Here is a 10,519-nt window from a genome sequence, read left to right as displayed (position 1 = left end):
CAAATTCCCTACCACTGTGATTTTTTAGCAACACCAGATTTAACTCCATAGCTGATTTATTGTATTGTTATTGAATCATCAAGACATACTTCAGCAGAAAAGGAATATTCAAGGAACATGGAGACTTCTGTTATTTTAACGAATGCATAATAAAGTTAGACAAAGGGAAGAAATATCTACTCATTTCTCAAACACTCACTAGCTGGTGACCCAAGATAATGTTTAATTCTGGGCTTCTACATTTTTTATCTTTTATTTCTTTCTTTTCTTAAATTTGATTTTTGGCATAAGGAAGAAGACTCCAGTTATTCTACAATGTATGAGGTCAAGCTCTAGTTATACCTACAAAACATTGTAAACCTGCTAAGAACTGAAAAGTATGATTATGTTTAAAAGAATACACAAAATACAGATTAATACTTACACAACAGTAATTACATAGGGTCATATCCTCAAAACAAAAAGAAAAAAAAATCCAGCTTTTCCCTTTATCTTATAAGTGGCACAACGTAATATTTAAATGTTATTAATTTCCTAAAAAGAGAGTCAATATTTAAATCCCTTGACTTCTTCCATAGACATGTGCTGGATTAGATTCCCTTACTATTCTTACTTTTTAATTTTTTTTCTCTCTCTTTTTCTCCATCTTTTCTTTCTTTCCTCCCTTTTTCTCTTTCTTTATCCATGAGTTCACACCTTTTACTCTAGGACATCATTTGGTTTGCTTATAATTTCTTTTGCCTTAAATAACAGTGCTTCTCTTGTCTTCATGTAACATTATATTCTTGAGACTCACAGCTTTCTTTGTCATCTTAAAATGAATTCATTGTTACAGACCAGACCTATGCTTGATTTATGTATCCTACAGTTTTGAAGAAATGTGCATGGCATTCAGAAATCTTTTTAGAATTCCTCTCAAATCTTTCCAATGTTTTTATGGTGAAACACTATCCATCCCCAAACTAGCTATCTCTTGTGACAGCCATGGTCCAACCCTGAAGGATAATACTGGCAATGAAAAGGTAGAGGTGAATGTACCCAATTTTGCCTGTAAAGAAATCCCACACCACATTTCCTTTCCAACATGTTCATAAAATCTCATGATCAGGGGAGGAAGCATTGTAGATTAGAACAATCATGGTCTTTGGATTAGATAAACCTGACTTCAAACATTGGCTGTGCTACTCACTAGCTCCATAATCATGGTTGAGTTCATCTCTCTCTGCCTCAGTTTCCTTCTAGAGTCTACTAGATAATATTGTGGTAAAGATCAGTAAGAAATGGCATGCATAGTATTAATGTTACATAGTATGTCACACAGTATGTGCCTAGTGGTACTTTAATGTCATAGACAAATATTTTTCACTGATGGTAAAATCAATACCAAAACTGCCACCTCACATAAGTCACATTAGCTTAAATAGCATAAGAGAACTTTTCTACAGTTTCTACAGCTTTAACTCAACGCTGGTATTATGTTTTTCCATGGAGAGAGGGTCTGGATTTGAGTCTTAGCTGAATTAATTTGATTATAGACTCTGACTTTGGGAGGTCTGGTACTTCACTCTGGATGTGAAGCTCTTTTCTAAATAAAGTCCACTCCCTACAGTGGTCACTGGCTGGTTGATGGCAAGGCAACATTAGTCATCATAAGCACATTGTCTTTGTAAAGTGATCATCGACGGGCTCTTTTGTGTTACTTCTGTAACTCCTTGCGAATAATTACCTGAGCTCATTTATAAACCAGGTCTAGTCTAAGTGAGAATATCATAAGTAGAGCCCAGAAATTTGTATTTCTCCTGTTTTTCTAGGGATTGTGAATACATTTAAGAATCATAATGAAAGCTATATGTGATGTGCATCACTTTTCTCATCAGCTCCAGAACCTTCCTGGGTCTGTATTTTTGAAGTCTACACAATTCATGAAATCACAAATGCTGAGTAAAACTAATCTTTACTGGTCATCAGTGCCTTCATGGAAGTGAAGAACATTAGTGAAAAAAATGTCTATTTGTATCTTAGAGGGAAGCTGGGTGGGGGGGATGGGTGAAAGAAGTGATAGGGATTAAAAAGTGCACTTGTGATTAGCACCAGGTGTTGTATGGCAGTGTTGAATCGCTACATTGTACACCTGAAACTAATAGTACACTCTATGTTAATTAATTGGAATTAAAAACTTTAAAAAAAGAAAAATAAAACTGAATGTAAAAGCAATTACCTTGAATTTAAATGGCTTAATGCTCAAAACTTACCGGCTGGATTAAATTAAAAAACACCTGACTACTCTTCTGATTTTCAGAGACACGTTTGAATATCATGGCACAGAATAGTTGACACTACAATGATGAGGATATCATATCAAAGAAATACTAACCAAAAGAAAGATGGTACATCAGGCAAATTTATTTAGTATTAAAATAAACTTTAAGAAAAATAAAATATTATAAAAGATTAAAAAGGATGTTCATGGTAAAAAGGTCAATTCACCAGAAATAAACATAAACTATAAATTTCACATATCTAAGAATATAACCTCAAAATATGTAAAGAAAGATTGATAGAAACAAAAAGAAATAAGTGGAGGGAGATAATAGAGGGAGATTTTAACACACCTCAGTAACAGATATAACAAGCAGACAGAAAAACAATCAGGAAGGATGTAGAAGAGTTTAATAACATGATTAACCAATTTAATTAGTTGATATATAGAACACTGTACCTGACCACTGGGAAATTCCCATCTGTCACATATTCCCATGTGGAATATTTAGAAAAATTGACTGTTAGAAATGAGGGGAGACAGGGGCGCCTGGGTGGCCCAGTCGGTTGAGCGTCCGACTTCAGCTCAGGTCGCGATCTCACGGTTCGTGAGTTCGAGCCCCGCGTCAGGCTCTGGGCTGATGGCTCAGAGCCTGGAGCCTGCTTCCGATTATGTGTCTCCCTCTCTCTTTGCCCCTCCCCCATTCATGCTCTGTCTCTCTCTGTCTCAAAAATAAATAAACATTAAAAAAAATTTTAAAAAAAAAGAAATGAGGGGAGACATGAAACCAATTTCAAAATATTTAAGGCATACAGAGTATAATTCCTCACTGTGCTGCAAGTAAGCTAGGAACCAATGATAAAAAGACAACAGGAAACTCCTCTTATGATTATAAATTAAGAAATACACTTCTAAATAATCCATGGACAAAAGAAATCTCAGTGAATATTAGAAAATATTTTGTTCTAATGGAAAGTCAAAATACAACATTTCAGAATCCGAGTCAAAAAGTTATAATGAAGGGCACCAGGGTGGGTCAGTCGGTTGGGCATCTGACTTCGGCTCAGGTCATGATCTCACAGTTTTGAGTTTGAGCCCTGTGTTGGGCTCTGTGCTGACAGCTCAGAGCCTGGAGCCTGCTTGAGATTTGGTGTCTCCCTCTCTCTAACTTCCCCCACTTGCACTCTGTCTCTTTCTCTGTCTCTCAAAAATAAATAATAAACATTAAAATTTTTAAAATTATAATGAAAATTCAGCAATATTTTGATCTGACTGAAAATAAAGCTACATATCAAAATTTGTGAAATGCCCCTAATGCCCTATAATTTATTAGAAAAGAGGAAAGGCTGAAAATCAATGAGCTAGCATACACGTTAAGAAATTAGGGAAAGAACATCCATTTGAATAAAAAGAAAGTAGAAAGAAGAAAATAATAAAGATAAGAGAAATTAATGAAATAGCAACAAATAATAGAAAAGACTAATAAAGAAGCAAGTTTCATTGAAAAGTGTCATAAAATTAACAAATGCCAGCTGAGACAACACAACCAGGAGAAGAGAGAAGGTCTTTGATAAGCAATATCGAAAATGAAAAAGGGGGACAGCACTGCTAAGGATCCTGCCAATATCTGACAAAATCGTCAGATGCAATGACATGGTGTCCAAATTTGCTTTAAAATAATCCAGGGAAGGGGCACCTGGGTTGCTCAGTGGGTTGAGCATCTGACGTCAGCTCAGGTCACAGTCTCACAGTTCTTGAGTTCAAGACCCGCATCTGGGTCTGTGCTGACAGCTCATAGCCTGGAGCCTGCTTTGGAGTCTGTGTCTCCCTCTCTCTGCCCCTTCCCCAATCATGCTCTGTGTGTGTGTGTCTCTCTCTCAAAAAATAAGTAAACATTTTTTAAAAATTAAATAAATAAACAAACAAAAACAAAAAACATAATAATAATCCAGGGGAAGAAGGTAAAGGGAAGAATATAGATTAAATTATTTGGCATGTGTTAAAAATTGTTGAAGCTGAGAGATCAGTACAGTCCTTTCTAATTTGGTATATGCTTAACATTTTCCAGGGTGGGTAATGAAAGGAAGGAAGAAGGGGAAGAAGGAAGGGACTGAGGGAGGGAGGGAGGAAAGTAGGAGAGAATTTAGCAGAGTACTATTTGTAGAATGACTGCATGTCTAATTTATAGCTTTTGACCTGGTATCCCAACTACTTCCTATTTCACCTGAGTTGCCTTTTGTAATGAAGTATTAATACTTGTAATAAAATAATCCTGGATGGACTGCGTAGATCTCTTCTTTGTACTTTCACCTTCTGCTGTGGCATTATCTAGTGGCATATGAAATGTATGTTCAGTGAACAAAGTTCTCACTATCAAACTAAAGATACTAACTGATAAACTGTCATTCTTGTTAATCTTAACTAGACACAGCATGGCAGACACCTCCCTTCACAGGCAGCAAGCAAGGTACCCACTGATTAAATTAGTGCATTCTGTAGAACGGCAGCAGTAGCTGATGCTGGGCTCCAGGGAAGATAGAGACTGGTCATCTGACTGTCCCTGTTAGCTACTTGGTGTTCTAATGCCATGATTCATGCTAAGACTATAGGATGCATGAACCCACTAGGGTGTTAGAGGTGAAGTCTGTGAGCAAAGTGAAAATGTGCAGGTTACATGAGGAATTTATGTGGGAAGATAGCTGTGTAGTCCTGCTAGAAGGGGTATGGACTAGAAGAATCTAAATTCTCTTGCTATAATGGTTTTGTCATTCATTGAATGCAGTAAAATGTATAACTATATGCTTCTTTTACTGCTAGGTAATGCTTTTTTATTTTTTTTTAAGCTTATTATTTTGAGAGAGAGAGAGAGAGAGAGGAATGGAGGGAGAGGCAGTGAGAGAGGGAGAGAGAGAGAATCCCAAGCAGGCTCCACATTGTCAGGGCAGAGCCTGATGCATGGCTCGAACTCATGAACTGTGAGACCATGACCTGAGCCAGAATCAACAGTTGGATGCTTAACCAGGCACCCCTGTTTTTTTTTTCTAAAGAACATTTTTGAATTTTAAAAAAGCATATTTGGTAAAAAGTACCTGAATTTCACTTTATCAAGGATGCCACTGATAAACATGGTAACTACACAAAATATTTGTTTACATTATCAGTTATCATGGGAGTCCAACTGTTATTCCTGACTAGACACAAAAAAGACAGAGACACAAATTTGCTAACGTATCACAATCTTACTTAAAAATTAATATTTACTTTGAGATTATTTCTGAAGACAAAAGTTAGCAAAAGCAGCTGCAGAAGGTACATTTATATATTATTCTGTGAAGCATGACTTTTCATTTAGATCAAATGACTGTTCTAAATTAATTTCACTCATTTTGTTAATATAAGATTTCTTGTACACATATGAAAGTGAAGTAACAGCTATGAATATATTGCCTCCTTAATATTTTGGCTCTTTAATAACTCCTTAATAATTCAACCTCAATGACCTATAATGCTTTTGAAGTTCTTCAAAAACATGACTTCTAAAGTCTGGTTGTATTTTTCTCAAAATCAGTTGTAAATCTTTAATGAATATATTCAAGAAATGGAGCAACAGAAAGCTTCAGCTCTTAAGATTTATTAATTACAATTAAGTAAAAAAAATACTTTCAGGGAAAGAAATACAAATGCATCCCTTCAAAAATGAGGAGGAACTGGAGAAATCAACTACGAGAACTTAAATGGTGTGCAAGATTTAACATTAAAATGTTATCATTCAGATTTGTGATATGTTAACTTGTCATGAGAATCTTTTGATAGGCCTACTATTTGTAATTGGGTAAATTTACATTCTGAATGAGGGTAGAATGAAATTGAAAAGGCCCACAATTTTTCAGCTTCTAAATTTCATGAATGCACAAAGAATCATAATTGTAGACCACTTGCTTAATGAATTTTGCCTTGCAAAAAATGTTTTTCAGAGAAATTTACTTTGAATTGAACCAAAGAGACATAATCTATGAAAATATATGGACTGAAATATTTATATATTTCATTATGAAAAAATAACGAAATTTATTCTAGGAAATTACTATGAGCTTTAAGGTACCTCAACACCTGGAGAGAAAGTATGCTCTCAATTAAAAATATCTTGATCAAGTTGTAGGGGCACCTGGGTGACTCAGTCAGTTAAGCATCAGACTTCGGCTCAGGTTATGATCTCATGGTTTGTGAGTTCAAGCCCTGCATAGGGCTCTGTGCTGACAGCTCAGAGCCTAGAGCCTGCTTCGGATTCAGTGTCTCCCTCTCTCTCTCTGCCCCTCCCCCACTCACATTCTGTCTCTCTCTCTCTCAAAAATAAATAAACATTAAAAAGCAATTTTTTAAATATAAAAAAAATCTTGATCTACAAAGAAACATCAATTGAGATTGTCAACAATTGCAAATTTATAAAGATAAAATTCAATTTTGAAAACACTGCAGGAAATTATATGAAAAAAATTAAAAATAGTAAGACAATACTATAAAAAATATATTCTTCAGAAAAATATCAGTGATACAATAATATCAATGATAAATACATCCAAGAAACTAATTAAGTGACATAAGTATTTACTAAAAACAAATATGTCATTTTATAATGGTTAGGTAACCAGTATCAAACTTTTGTTGTATTAATAAAAATAAGTAAACTATAGAAAGACTTTTATCTTTGAAAATAGATATAACAGCAAAATAACAAAGTCAGTTTCAGGTAAAGAAGTAAGTACTTCAAAAATTACCCAATTTTAATCATATGCACTTCCTTTCTCCCTCTCAAAAGTGTTCCAGTAGGATTACAAATTATATGGTCACTATAATCATAAGCAACTAAAAGAAAATGAACTTGGAAATTTACATAAGTGAACTTCAAAAAGAAATTCAACTTACTAAAAAATATATTATTACCAGAAATGAAAGAAGAAATCAAAGACATAAACAACACTATAAGCATTAAGTAAATAAACTCAGTGGGTAAATATCTTTACTTGAAGAAAACTCCGGGCCGAAAAGGTTACCAATAAATTTTAGCAAACATTCAGGAAGGAATAATGCCATTTTTACACAAACAGAGAAAAAAAAGAGGGGCAGTGGAAGAGCTTCCTATTTTTATTTTGTAAGACCAGCATAACCTTTTTTTTTTAAATGTTTATTTGTTTTTGAGAGAGAGAGAGAAAGAGAGAGAAGGAGACAGAGCATGAGGGGAGGAGGGGCAGAGAGAGAGTGGGAGACACAGAATCTGAAGCAGGCTCCAGGCTCTGAGCTGTCAGCACAGAGCCGGACATGGGGCTCAAACCCACAAACTGCCAGATCGTGACCTGAGCCGAAGTCAGATGCTTAAACAACTGAGCCACCCAGGTTCCCCAACCAGCATAATCTTTATAACAAAACTTGACAAAGACATTCTGGGAGGGAAAATTACAGACAAATCTAACTCATGAACATAGAAGCAAAATTCTTAAACACCATATTAACAAGCCATGTCAAGTTAATACATCATGATCAATTTAGGTTTAGACCAAAGAAGCAAAGTTGTTTTAACTTTAAAAAATAAGTCAGTATACTTCACCACATTAAAAGGATTGTGGAGGAAAAAAAAATATGGTTATCTCAATTTTTGCAGAAAAACATTTGAAAATATTCAATGTATATTTGTGATTTCTAAAAATTCCTAGTGAGCTTAAGTAAACTTTCTTAATCTGATCAACAATGTCTACAGAAAACCTTCAGTAGACATCTTCCTTTATAGTAATAAATTTTGAAAGCTTTCCCTTTGAGATCAGGAACAAGAATAAGAGGCGCACTCTCACTACTCAAAATCATCATGGAAGTGCTAGAAAGAGAAGTGCTGTCAGAAAAATAAGTAAGAGGTGTAAGGATTGAAAGAGAATAAACAAAATTGTTATTCACAGATAATGTGATCATATAGAAAATGCAAAGTAAAAAGCCGTTTTTCAAAATTTCTAGGTAAAAACCAGTATACAAAAAATCAATTGTGTTGTGTTCAATTGCAACTAACAAAATCGGAAGGTGAATTTTTAAAAATATGTCATTTTCAGTAGTATCAAATTACCAAATTTCTAGGAATAAATCTAAAGAAAGCCCTGTAAGGCATCCACACAGAAATTTATAAAGTATACAGCACAAAAATCATAGAAAACCTAAATAAATAAATAGATGGGTATATCATGTTTGTGGAATGGAAGAATTAATATTGTTCAGATGTCAATTATCCCCAAATTGATCTTAATGATTTAATGTAATTTCCTACCCCCCGCAAAAAAAAAATCCTAAAGCATTTTTTAAATAACTGGTGGGTCTTGAAAAGCTGATGCTAAAATTTAGATTAAAAGATTTAAAAAGTGAAGGCTATTAAAGAGCCATTTGAAGGAAAATCAGGTAAAAGGATTTGCTCTCCCAGATGCCAGACACCAAGACGCATTATAAAGTGGAAGTAATGAAGACAATGTGATATAGGCTCAAGGATCACCAAATAGATCTACAGAAAAAAGAGACTACATAGGCCCACCCGTATGTAGACATTACAATGAAGACAACAGTGTTACTATACAACCACAGAAAAATAATAATCTTTTCAATAAATAGTGTTGGGACAATTGGACCTACATACAAACTGAAATATCCTCTACCTCAAATTATATGCAAATATCTATTTTCCAGAGATTATAGATCTAAACATGAAAGGCAAAGCAATAATGTTTTGAAGTAAAATATAGGAGAGTATATGCTTTACCTAAGGGAAGGAAAGATTTCTTAACCAGAGCAGAGCAGAAAAAGCATTATCCTGAAGGAAAAAAACACAATAAATTGAACTATATTAAAAATAAAATATTTAATTTTTCAAAAGACATCAAGAGAGTGAGAAAGGCAAGCCACAGAAAGAAAGACAAAACTTACAACCCTCAAACAAAGGGCTCATATCCAGGATATATAGAGAAGTCCTACAAGTCAATAAAAAGATGGTCTATTTGATAGAAAAATGATTGAAGCAATACTTCACAAGTGGCCAATAAACATATAAAAATGCTCAACTTTATTGTCATCAGGGAAGTGCAAATTAAAACCATAAAGCAAAACCATTATGCACTTGCCAGAATAGCTAAAATGAAAGAGATTTAACAATAGCAATTGTTGATAAGGATGTAGACAACTGGAGCTCAGTGCTGGTGTAAGTGTAAAGCGTAGAACCACTTAGGAAAACTGGTAGTATCTATTAAAGCTGAACATACACATATCTGTAATCCAACAATTCTATTCCACAGAAATTCAGGCACATATGCACCAAAAGACTGGTACAAGAGTATTGTTACTATCATTATTCACCATAGCTCTAACTGAAAACTTTTCAGATCTCCAGCTATGGTATATTACTCCCTGGGAAATGTATTCCTCATTGAGAACAAATGAGCTACAGTTACTTGCACAACTTAAATGAATTTCACAAGTATATTGTTGAGTGAAAAAAAGTCAGATACAATAGAATATACACTATAATACTACACTATGCACTGTATTACTATAGTGTAGCATTAACAGGACACTCACAGAGGAAATGAGCAGATAGTTCAAGGTTTTTAAAAGTAACTCAGAAAAAAAAATCAGACTATTTGATCATTGAGTAAAAAACACTATTTCTAATTGATAAATCTGAAGTCGAACTATAGAAGTTTTTACTGGAGGGAATTATGCATGCTTGGTTAGCAGACTTGGAGAAAAAAAGAGTGTAATAATATTTTTGTGTCATAGTGTGTGGGTCCAAATCTTGATTGCACCATTTACCCAGCTGTGGGATTTTAGGCAAGTTACTTACCTTCTCTGTGTCTCAGTTAATTCATCTGTTAAAAAAAGAAAGAAAAAAAGCTGATAATATTTACCTGACAGGATTGATTGTTGAAAGAGTTAAATTATACAATATAGGCAAAATAAGTAAAGATTCTAGTATTTAACAGCCACTTACTGACACTCAATTAGTGGCTGATATAATTGTTATTATATACTTGGGTCTTCTAACAGTTAAGTTCTTGAAAAGGAAGAGAAATAATATTCCCTGAGTCTATTATGCTTCAGGTACTGCATCATCCTATTACTATACTAAAAAAACATTTTTTAATGTTTATTTATTTTTGAGACAGAGAGAGACAGAGCATGAACGGGGGAGGGTCAGAGAGAGGGCGACACAGAATCTGAAACAGGCTCCAGGCTCCG

This window comes from Panthera pardus, unplaced genomic scaffold (assembly GCF_024362965.1).
Source record: "Panthera pardus isolate Hobbes unplaced genomic scaffold, ASM2436296v1 HiC_scaffold_6, whole genome shotgun sequence".
Lineage (NCBI taxonomy): Eukaryota > Metazoa > Chordata > Mammalia > Carnivora > Felidae > Panthera > Panthera pardus.
Note: the sequence above shows the minus strand (reverse complement) of the source record.